This window comes from Myotis myotis, unplaced genomic scaffold (assembly GCF_014108235.1).
Source record: "Myotis myotis isolate mMyoMyo1 unplaced genomic scaffold, mMyoMyo1.p scaffold_m19_p_6, whole genome shotgun sequence".
NCBI lineage: Eukaryota > Metazoa > Chordata > Mammalia > Chiroptera > Vespertilionidae > Myotis > Myotis myotis.
Genome location: NW_023416368.1, coordinates 65,506,845 through 65,519,428, shown reverse-complemented (window position 1 = coordinate 65,519,428; position 12,584 = coordinate 65,506,845). Strand labels below are relative to the sequence as shown.

Genomic DNA, 12,584 nt, shown 5'->3' with positions numbered 1-12,584 from the left:
CTCCAGAATTTCCAAAAGCAGTGCATGCTGTCCCTTACGTGAGTCCTGGCATGGGAATGAATGTCCGTGTGTGACTGAGCTCTCGTGGTTGATAAGAACCTTTTGAGTGCCTTACACAATGGTTTTCTTGTGTGTTTATTGTCAAAATGGTGAGAGGCATCCAGTATCTTGAAGACTTTTCTTTCAGCCAAGAATTCCTAAATAACTAGAAGTCATCTTGAATTGTAAGGAATGGTTAATTAAAAACACAACATCCTTTTCTACTCCGGTTCCAGAGGAAGCTTGGTGGACATGCACAGCTAACATGGGAGTACTATACTTTAACCGAAACCTTTGTACAGACAACAAACCCGTTTCTGCAGCCACTGTTGTTAGTCTCTTGATTCATAATGACTTAAGCACACTTGACATCAACTGCATCAAGATGTGACATGTTTTATAAGAAAAAGAAAAAAAAAACACTTAAAGTTAAAAAAAATATTTTTAGGTATTTTCACAAACAAACTGGCTTTTAAATAAATTTGCTTCCATATTGGTTGGAGAAGATACAAAAACAACAGCAAAGGAGTGGGAAGTGATTAGGTATCAGTTCTGTATTTTCCAAAGCCAAATATGTAAATGTTAAGGAAAGAAAACAAAGAGAGATTCAAATCTTGTAATTTAATATTGTTATTAAAACTTTAATGTATCCTATTCTTTAACATTTGGTGTTAATATAAAATTACTTGGCAATGCTTGACATTTGAAATAAACATTTTCTATTGTTTTATTTGCAAGGGGTCCAGTTAATTTTGCTTAGCTACAGTTTGGTCATAAATCAAGTGAGTTTAAAGACACTATCAAATTATTAGGTTCCCAGAGAAAATTGTCCCCTTTTAATAAAAGAAGGCCAGGTGGTATTTAAAAGTCTCAACTTGTCCCCAAACAATACCTGATTCTGTTTTTAGTATGTCTTACTATATATAAATATATGTTTAATGTAAAGCATTTAATCTATGTAGGTAAATGCTAATAGATTAAAGAAACTAATTTAAAAAAATCAGAATATTCAGTATGTGAGGTTCCATTTTAAAGTGTTTGAGCTTGCAGAAGAGAAGTATTAGACATTAGGAATGCCTTGAAAGTAGCTTTTTAGATAGGTGCCCATTGATCAAACTCCATAAACTAAATCTAAGGTTTTTGGTGTTTTTTTTTAATTATAAGAGCTGTCATAAGCCTTAGGTATTATGAATAGCGTAAGCACTTTGAATCACCTGTAATAGAGTTTCTTCCCATTGCCATCAATAAACCCAACCCTAATCTATTATTTTTATACTCATTCCTCAAGTGCAATGGCTATTTTAATATGCCCAGTGTGGATAAAATATTACATTTCTGTAACTTTTGACTAAAGAACTTATATTTCTCTAGTTAAAAAAATTTAAAGGAGCTATCTTCCCTTCAAAAACACACACATTTATTTTCATTGAGCCTCCTAAAACAAAATTAATTTAGGGTTTTAAATAGGCATCCAGTAGTTATTTTCAATATTTTTATTCTTGTGCAGCACTTGGTATTTACCTAAGTGCTTTGAAAATATACTCTTTATATTTCAGAGAAGGGAAAGAGAAATGTAAGGTTTAATAGCAACCACTTCCATTGAACATGGTGACATGTGGCATCATGATGTTCTTCACTAAATTTAGCTGTCCCTTATCACAGAGTCGAAGATAACAAAATATGAGTTAGTGCATTTCTCCTCATCAGGAATGTTGGAGGTGCAATTTGAATTTTAATAATAAATGCTAGAATGACCAAATTGCAGACTAATTGTTTCCATATTGTACTTAAAATGAGTTTTTAAAAATAAAAAAAGATGACTATATACAATTAATGCTATTTATTGTACCTCTGGGCCGACTCTTCTAAAAATTGTAGCTTATTGAATTTTCTCTGTCAAGCTTGAACCTAATGTAAATAATTGAAATAATGTAAAGTTATATTTTCATGTTTTTATAGATACAACATGACAAGAATACATAATGTAAGAGTATTCCAACTATGGATAATGTTGAATGGATAATGCACATCTCAGTTACAAGCAGTAATCATAGTTTAATATCCATGTAACGGTGCATCAATATATTGCTATATAAATATGTCTGTGTGCATTTAAGTGAAAAGTGGTCAAACAAGAGTGATGACAGCTGTCTAAGGTTTTTTTAATCATTTTATATAAAAACTGTTATGGGAAGACCAAAATGTTTATGAACTATTCTTATGTAAATTTACAACTGTCCTTTACTGTACTTTTTTGTTTACAGTATAGTACCTTATTTTCTGCTGTGTTAAGTGGGTGTCAAATTCCAAGGAGACATACACTTTCTATAACTTCTATTGAAGACATTGGAATTTCCAATTTTTCATGTGTACTATGTCAGAAAATGCTTTTGATTTTATTTTTAAATCTAACATCGGATGGCTTTTTCTCGGAGTGTTGTAAAAACTTCAATCATACATAAAACATGTTCTTACAAAAGGCAAAGATCTTTATTTATTTTTTACTTAATAGTTCTTCAAACTAATAATAATGAGAAACCAAAAATGTATTTAGATTTGTTCCTAAACGCAGCTGTTTCTACTGCACAATGACATCTTTGCTCAGTTTACATGTCAGCCAGGTGCAAATGTAACAAAATACAATTAGCTTCGATTTTTTAGGTAAAATAATATAACATTTTAGATATTCCAAACATGCAGTCGTTAAGTGCTTTGGGCATAAGTAGGAATATGAATATTGGTTAATTACATTTCTCATTTTATAATAGACTAGAGGCCCGGTGCACAAAATCGTGCACTCCAGGGGGTCCTTCAGCCTGACCTGCACCCTCTCACTGTCTGGGAGCTCTCAGTGGATATCAGACTACCACAGAGGCAGGAGAGGCTCCTGCCACCGCTGCTACACTCGCCAGCTGTGAGCCTGGCTCAGGGCTTCTGGCTGAGCAGCACTCCCCCTGTGGGGGCACACTGGCCACCAAGGGCAGCTCCTGTGTTGAACATCTGTCCCCTGGTGTTCAATGTACATCATAGTGACTGGTCATTCCACTATTTGGTCGATTTGCATATTAGCCTTTTATTATATCGGATACACTCCACTGCTAAAATGTGTCATGCTTTACTATCTTCAGCCATTGCACTCACTGTGCTGTGTCCCTTCAGCTGCTGTTATAGTCATATTAAAGAGCAGGAAGGTTACTTTCTTTAAAAATTCCACAAGGTAAAACATTTCCAGGTTTACATGTTTCAAAAATGCCTTCATTTATTGTTTTACTGAGAGTATTAATAACTAATAATCTTGAAATTTGTATTGCCTTTTTGCAAAGGTGATTATTTTCATATTTAGAGAGTTCTTAGGCAGAGTCCAAAAATTATTAAGACATTTTAGTTCTTCAAAACTGCATATTGAAATTTCTTTAATAACATTTGGTGGATTTTAATATATTGAATGTGTTATAGATGAATACACCAATGCATCTGCTTAAAAATAATCTTAACTTTTCACTCTGTAAATGCTCTAAATATTTTTGGTGGTTGTGGTAGTCAATTTAGCAAATGAAGAGAAATATTAACAATATAATAACCCCACAGAGTAATTTGAGTACAACACCTTGACCATTAAAGATCACTTGTTGAAACTAATTAGAATATAATACAATGTGATTTCTTCCCTTTTCTCTGTTCCCTGTCTCATCATCTCCTAGAGCTGTCAACCCAGTAAACTGAAACAAATAACTCAAGCATCACTTCTACCTTGAAATGTGTTTCTGGTATTTATACTTGTTTTTAGGTTGGATAGAGTTTATTACATATTGCACTTGAGAGCCCACTAATATGTCTTGTAAAATGAAGTGTAATTCAGGCAAATATTTCACTTTTCTTCATTTCAAATGAAATAAGTAGCTTGATTGATTGAGTTAGTTACATAGGTTCTCTGCATTATCAATTTTAAATAACATGGTTTTTAAATAATACACTATAAACTTTGAAGAGTTTATTGGTTGTTTAACAATTTTTATATAAACTCTCAAGAGAGTATTAAAGGAATTAGGAGAATAGTGTAACTATTTAAAAGGATAGTAAATTTTGTGCAAGGGATTCCAATACTTAAAATTGGTTAATCACCAATGTTAATCACCAATTTTAGTCACCAATGTTAAAGATGGGTAAGTACAAATAATCGTCATGATATTCCCAATGAGAATTTGAGGATGCATTAAGTGATTTGTGAAAGTTGCATCAATTTTTTTTTAAAAGGAGGAGTTCATTCTCTTAATGTGTTGTTTTGGCTACACCACAACACTGCAAAGTCTATCAGATACTAATCAATAAATTGCATTTTCTCTATTTTTGTGTTTTAAAATGACAACTCATAGACAGCATATGGCACTCTAAGTACATGAAGGTTCAAAGATATTTATATAAACATGGTGATATTCAAGCACAGAGACTTACACAAATGATCTCATAACCAATGCAAGTAAGAAAGTGCTTAGAGGAAATCTGGATCATAAGAATTTGTACGTGTATATCCTGTCTCTATGTATTCCCTTCTTGCTATGCCATTTTACATTCTCTTCCTGCCATTTTTAAAATATGTTATACTTCAAACAGCATCTCATTTTTTAGTTTCATTCATCTTGCTTTCTGCTTTTTTTTCTGTGTTATCCCATCTATTTCTGGCTTGTCCTTCATGAGAGATTTTGCTTTGAGGGCACTTAAAATGCAATTCATTTTGTCAAAGACAGGACTGACAGTTTCAGAGTCTTCTTAATAACTATAATAAATGATGAAGAATTTCTTGCATGAAATAAAAATGTCCTGTTAAGCTCTATTTCTGCATCCCTCACATAACCAGTGCCGATGATTGGAAAATTTGTTATATTCCTCCATGTACTTACGGAGCTGCACATTTCATCGTTTCTATAGGAAATGAGAGGCCTTTCCAGGAGACAGGAAGAGTAGAAATTCTATTTTTAACATGTTTGCTCATCAGAATTTCTTTTAAAAGACACTTCACAATGAACATAAGCCAAATCTCCATTTTAATTCCACTCTCAAACACTTCCAGATTATTCTTTAACTGCCTTTTCCCCCCATTAGCTCTAAGTCAGTTTTGCCATTTCAGAGCCAAATTCCTTTTTGGATATGCCTAAACTCACTGTTACTTCATTGGATATGCCTGAATTTACTGTGAATGACTTTGGTCATTTTTCTTTCTTTTCTTCTTTCCTTTCAGGTTAATGTGCCAATTTCATTTTATTGTAAATTGGAATGTGGGGGAGTGGATTAAGCACTTGGGAGGGAGTCAAAACCAGGATTCTAGCTTTATCTCCCCTTGTTTCAAGCCTCCCTTTGTCTGTCTTCTCAACTGGAGTATGTGGATACTAGGACTGTCTCATGGGAATGATGAAAGGAAATGTCATATGATTATTTAAAACATAATGCAATATTGTCTCTTCTTAAATGGTTTGAAGGAATGAGCTCATACACCGGAGTGTCACTTGGTACAGAAAAAGGTTTTGTTATAAAGTTCCAAATTTGTTTTAATCCCTCAAAACATTAGAAAAGCAGTTCTATAACTTTCATTTATTAATTCAGTTATTCATTAATTCCATCTAACAAATATTAATTGAATGTACCTTGAATAAATATAGGTGAAAAGTAGGGGCTACATTTGTAACTTCTATTCTGAAGGTTAAGCATTATATTTTCTTTAAAACATGTAATTTTTTGATCCCATTCATTTAGATATAGTATGTGTATATGGGTAGCTCTGTAATACTTAAAAGTTATATATTTCTGTCTAACAATTTTTAACTCAAGACATTCAAACTTTAAGTTAGAACAGATATCTGATAACTAATAACATTCACCATCTCCTTAACTATAAATTCATATTTCCTCTCTCAAAAATTGTCTTAGATTGTATTGTCCATAAGTTTTTTTGGTATTCAATCAATAGTTCTATTTTCAAAGAGTCAAATTAAATCCATTAACAAATATCACAATTTGGTAATTCTAAATTGTTGCTGCCTGCATGGCTTACCTATATCTAGAATCAATTTCTTTAGATAAGAGTTCAATTCAAATATGATTCAACATATTTATGGCCAGTAGCTAAGTTGTATCTTGCATTTAAACTGAAACTAAAATTAAGGAAACTATATATATTAAAAACAGGCTGGTAATTTCTCAACTATGAGCCTGTCAATCTAGAAATTTTCATGACGAGACTAAAATAAATACTTATTTTTAAAATGTTACTTAACATTTTTTATTTAAATATTTACATTAAATCACTCCTGAATTCAATGAGAATTTTTGTTGGATTTCCTAACCTTAAAGAAAAAATATATTTAAAATTTTGGAATTTATACAGTATAACCATGGTATTTTATTTATTATCACCTATTATATTGTCCATTTGGTAAGAATCAGAATCAAAATCAATTATAAATAAATTTGTGCATATTTTCCATTTATTTGTTTGACTTATTATAATACAAGTTAGAGGGTTTGGGTTTTTTTTCATGTAAAACTACCTTTTTTTCCCCCCAGTATCTTATGGTCAAGAATTCTGTGGTTATTAAAATTTTAAGCTATTAGATATATTTGTCCCATATCTAAAAATACATTTGTGTAAATATTTACAGAGTTAACGAAAATAGCCTCATGAAAATGATTTGCAAGTTTTTGAAATAATTATGACAATGGAAATATATAGTGTTATTAACTATATACTATACACTTGCTTTGCTTATACCTCTATTCCTCCCCAAATTAGATTTTTGTTTGCCAGTGGTCTCAATTGATCAGAGGACAATTTTACTGACGTCTAAGTCATGAGTTGCAATCACATATAATAGTTAATTTAACGAGATGTTGAGATCATAGATAACATACCCATTCTTACACATTCTTCTTGCAAATATGTGCCTTAGTTGTCAGCGTGAGTTAATAGTGGTTAATCAGTGTAAAACTGACATCTTTATTTAGGTTTCTTTTTAAATAAAAATGCAGTTTTGGACTTATAATTATATTTAGTCTGTATCTTAAAAGCCTTCCACATCTGTTTTATGTGTATTATCTTGTCAGCTATTTGTGTTAAAGCGAATGACACGTCTTTGTTCCTTTTTATTTAATGTTGTTTATGTTTCTGTGAGTGTGTATGTTCATGTGTGTATTAAAAAAATTCCACATCCTCTACAGTATTTTTTCTGCTAATTATTTATAACATTGTTTTTCATATTTTCTGAGTCTTTTAACTCAAAAGTTTGAAAGGGATTAAAGTAGATTATTATGGAGATTTTAAAGGGGTTTTCAAAAGGAAATTAATTAAGCAACTATTTAAGGTAGCGTATATCAATGTAACTAAACTCAAGCCCAAAATTAGGCCTTGCTTGTATTTGAAATTTACTTTAAAGTGTTTAAATCTTCAAAATTGAACTTCCAAGGTTTACACTTCATAATTAGTCACTAAATCATCTCCACATGGGAAAATATATTGGAGTTATTTTTACACTATATCTCATCTTTCTCCTTTTCTTCATTAAAAAAATAAAAAACCCAAAATTATGGAAAACAAAACTGTGCTTCCTATCTGGAAATGGTGTTCTGGATATAGGAAAAGGGTATGTACCCCGAGTATCTGAATTAACAGTTCCCAACATTGAAGAATAATTGGTTCCCAGTATAATCTTCTTGCGTCATATTCATCTTAAGTACTGATTATGGCATAGAAAGGCAAAGCCATTGGCCAACTGTATACCACTGGTAAAGGACAAGTCAGGATCATAGCCCAGGGCTAATTCCCTATTCTAATCCTTTCCCCCTCCTTTACTAGATAAGTTCTCCTTAGTTCTCAGGTGCACATCTATATAGTAGAAGACTAGGAATGCTCTACTCATCAGGACAACTCTTAAAAAAAAAAATCAATGGCTGAATTAGGATGCACTCTTGCAATTGAATTTCTATACAAAAACTTTTCTTACTCTGAGTGAGACATATGGCATAGAACTGGCCAGAGATACAGCATGACAGAATCTTATAGCTACATATGTGTGTTTTTAATGCAACTACTTTTATTTATTTTTTTGATGTCTTAAATATTTGTGAGGAAAATATAATACTTCAGTTAATAATTGTTAAAGAAATATACATGCCCATCTGTGCTTATTGGCTGTCCTAAAACCACTGTTTAAAAAGGTGGGATTATAAATACAAATACAAGTGTTAAATATTACATACTAATTTGCCTTTAGAAAATGTGAAAACATTTTGCAAATGAAACTGTGAAGAACAGGTTGAGATTATAGATTGAGTATATAATGTCCTGAAACATTCATTAAGATAGTGATTTTTAGCTCTATTAGATTAAAAATACTAATATCTAGATTTATAGTTTATATGAAACTTCTGCATAGAAAAATTTAATATTATACAGCAATATATAAATTACAAAGCATTTTCTTGTTTGATTCTCAGATTTATATTCATTATTCATATATTACCACATTATTTTTACTACCATATTGTCTTTTCCAATACAATGGCAAAACAAGAAAATATTTTCACAAGCATAAAGTTTATCCTTTTTTTTTTTTTTTTTTTTTTTGCCTGAAACCAGGCATGGCTTACTATTTCAACTGTCTCTTTTATCTTTATGTTTTCCATTATGTGCTCTATCCATGTGGCCAGCTTTCTTTCACAGGCATCTATCTATATGACAATGATTGTCTGGCTTTTTAGTTCCCCTTATTAATAAGACTCTATGAAAATCTTTCCCATACATGGTTTAGCACAAGCCTAGTAATCTCTCAAATAGCATGTGAAGATTTTCCTATCTTATATCACCTAACCTGGATTTCTCACACCTGCTGGACTCCAAACAAAGTTGATTAAGTACTTTGTTCTTGTTCAAATTCTGTCCCTAGTGGAAATCTCTCTAATACAAAAGCAATGTTATTTCCTTTGTTATATAGTATGAGCTTCCTGAAGGCAGGGAATAAATATTTCTTATTCATCATCTTCAAGTACTTAAACTTTTTTCAAAATAATGATAAGTGCTTTTCACTACAAAGCACTTACCATGTGCAAGGCATCACACTATGAAGTACATGTTATGGTCTTATTTTTCATTTTACAAATAAGGAATCTGAGGCAGAATGGCACACTGAGGGTAAGTAACTGGTTCAGTCACATAGCTAGTAAGAGGCACAAGTGTTTCCTAGTGGGGCATGATGGTTTCTGAGGGAGCACTGTAGCTGTCACATGGGAAGGAAGGTACAGGTCACAATACAATGTTATGTAATAAAAATGTTTTCTAAATAGAAAAACTTAATTAGGATAGGACTCACCAAACAGCCAGACAGGTGCCCAGAGTGTAGGTCTATAAAGAGCACTCAGGTTCCCATGAGATAGTATTAAGTGTAGTTGGAAAGACTATTATAATAAGTCACTTAGGCTAAAGTGAGATTCCCTGACACATTTGCTCCCTTAATAAAAGAGAACAGCTCAACTGGAATCTAAAGAGAATGCATAACATTAGCTTTAGTTTTGCTGTTTGGAGCCAGAGCAGAATTGCTAAGAAAATGGAAGCAAACTTCAATATGAATCATCTCCTTTTCCAAAGAAACATTTTTATAGCACATTATTTTTAAATAAGGCTGCTTTAAAAATATTACTTTTGGTCAGATTCCTCAAGTATCTTCTAACTCAATAGATATTTATTTTGCTGAACAATCCTTATAGTGACTTCCTTACAAAAAGGCTTGTATTGTTTCCATGTCTTCTTAGCTTCCCTCACTGTATAAACCCTTTCAATCCACAATATAAATGTAGATATTCCCGGGAGATTTTTTTTCCCTTTTAGTTTACCTATAATCAAATTAAATGCTCTTTTTCTCTCTGAGGGAACCCTTTTCTCCCTATAGATTTAATCACCATCTCTCTGCTGAGATTTTTCCCAAACATATGTGGATAGCTCTGATCTCTTCGTTCAGTTCTAGACCTATAAATGCAACTGTTTGGTAAAAATATTTTTGCTAATATGATTAATATTATGTGTATATATAAAAGGCTAAGTGTCCATCCATCCACCTGGTAGCTATGACGCGTACTGACCACCAGGGGGAAGATGCTCAACGCAGGAGCTGCCATGACGCTCACTGGCCATTTAAAAATAAATGGCACCACAGACCTGGCATTGACAAACCAACACTTGGCTTCCCCCAAGTGGGACACAGGCCCTGCCACCACCACAGAGCGACACCCCACCAAATCACAGCCAATGCTGCCAATACCCCATGGCATAAAATGCGGCCCACAGCCCAACCCAGCCAGAAACGTTGGCTGTGGGTGTCCGGAAATGACATCATGTAGCAACACCTGGCTTCCTCTCCCTAGCTACTAGCCTCCTTGCAATTTCTCAACCCAGAAACACGACTGATTTATAAGCAGGTGCAAACATTTTACACTTTAACCAAATATTTGTAAAGCGTTTTCCTGTGCCTCATCTCATTTGATCCTCACAGAAGTCCTGGAGTAGGTAGATAGGAGACTCAGTGGAATCCTATTTTCTTTTCATTAGCAAGATGCAAACAGTGATATTAAAATATTTCTTCTAATTAATTTCTTTTCAATGTGCACGAATCTGTGCACCGGGACACTAGTTAATAATAATGGCTAATATTCACTGAATATGTTAGTTGCCAGTCACTATTTTAAACATTTTACATATATCAATACTTTTAATATAGGAATAATATGATTTTGATACCATTACTATATCCACAGCACCTTAATGAAATAGAGGCAAAGGAGATTACATAACTTGCCCTAAGTCTCAATTACAGCTAGAAATTTCAAGGATCATTTCATCTTGAATAGATTCAAAATTGAATTTATTATCTTTCCAATAAAAATTGTTTCTCCATTTGGTAAATCCCTTCTTGGTTACATTTGGTTTTTAGGCTACTATTGCCAATGTGAACCTTCTTAGATATAGAATAACATAATTACATTTTCATCATATTTGTAGATGTAAGAGAAACCTTTTAGAACCAATCTTTTTCCCTTCGCACTTCACATTTATGAATGTATACAAATACTAATCAAGGTATTTTGAACATCCATAGACCAAGTAGAAAAATTCCCAAACAATTCTTAATATTTTTTCCTTATAGTGTAATTCATTTTAACATTTAAGCATTGTTCCTTGTGTTAAAAATCACATCTAGATTGTCATATCAGAGTCTCAGAGGGTTCATGTTAACTGTCCATGCATTCATGTAATTATATAGTTACTTACTCAATGAGTATTTATTGAACCTGTCTTGTGTGACAGACTCTATCCCAGCCGTGGGCAAACTATGGCCCGCGGGCTGGATCCGGCCCCTTTGACATGAATAAAACTATTGAAAAAAAAGACCGTACTCTTTTATGTATTGATGTTTACTTTGGATTTATATTAGTTCACACAAACACTCCATCCATGCTTTTGTTCCGGCCCTCCGGTCCAGTTTAAGAACCCATTGTGGCCCTCGAGTCATTAATACCTGGTACTTCTAACAGTTATGTTTCATCTATTTTATCTGGAAAACAAAATTGTTCAAGATTTTCTTTAAATTTATCTACTTTCACTTATTCCTTACATATGTCTCAATCCTTCTACTGTTTCTTTACTATAGTCCTGATTCTTTTGAGATGTAGATTTAAAGTATTTGTTACTACATCCTACAAATATTTGAGCACCCACTCACATATGAGACATTTATATATGTGTTATGATGACAGTGTTGAATAAAAGACACATTTTCCTTGCCCTCTTAGAGCTTCCGTTGTGACTGGTAAGAGAGATTTTGCACAAGTAATCACAATAAAAGCTTAGAGTTATGAAGAAGAATGTGCCATGGCAACAAGGTTGGTGGTCACTCCTTGGGGGAAATGACATTTAAACTGAAACTTGAAGGACAAGTGGGAGGTATGGAAAAGGAGAGAATGTGTTAGAGGAAGAGGTTTCAGGCAGAGGAGACAGTGCACAGGAAATCTTGGAAATTGGAAAATACCAGATAAGTCTGAAGAGTAGAAAACTAGAGAAGATATGGTGGAATGGCCTCCCTCTTGCTCATCAGCTTTGCCATGCTCTTTCTGCTCTACACCTCTCCGTAGCTCCTCAAGTATTTCATTCAGTTGCCACCTACCACAAGGGCCATGGGACCTCCTTTTCTGAGTGTGCTTCCTCATTTGAACAAAGGTGACTTTGCTCATAGAGTGATCATATTAGAAAGGAGTCATCATTATATGCCTGACTAATTAAGAATGGCTAAGAAGCACACCCATGTTCAGAAAGCCAGGCGGTGTCAGAACCACAGCTACCAGGGCCAGTCCGTTGGCCTCCAGTCCCTGATCTTCCTAATGTATCACATTGGTCTACTCTGCAGGGAGTAACATTATTGTGGTTGGAACCATGCCCTCACTTTCCTATTCAGGTCTGAATGAATAGGTCACCTATTCAGATGAAAGTGCTTCTCAAATGTCATGTTTTC

General features: G+C 33.3%; 1 protein-coding gene across 4 annotated transcripts in view; it reads left to right on the top strand.

Moving 5' to 3' along the window:
• Positions 1-484, top strand: part of GRIA2 (glutamate ionotropic receptor AMPA type subunit 2) — a 118,503-nt gene extending 118,019 nt beyond the window's left edge. For all 4 annotated transcript variants that reach the window (XM_036315023.1, XM_036315024.1, XM_036315021.1 and 1 more), the window contains one exon: positions 1-484. This exon is cut by the window's left edge and continues 79 nt beyond it. The gene's annotated coding sequence lies outside the window, so the exon portion shown is untranslated.
• Positions 485-12,584: the final 12,100 nt, after the last annotated feature.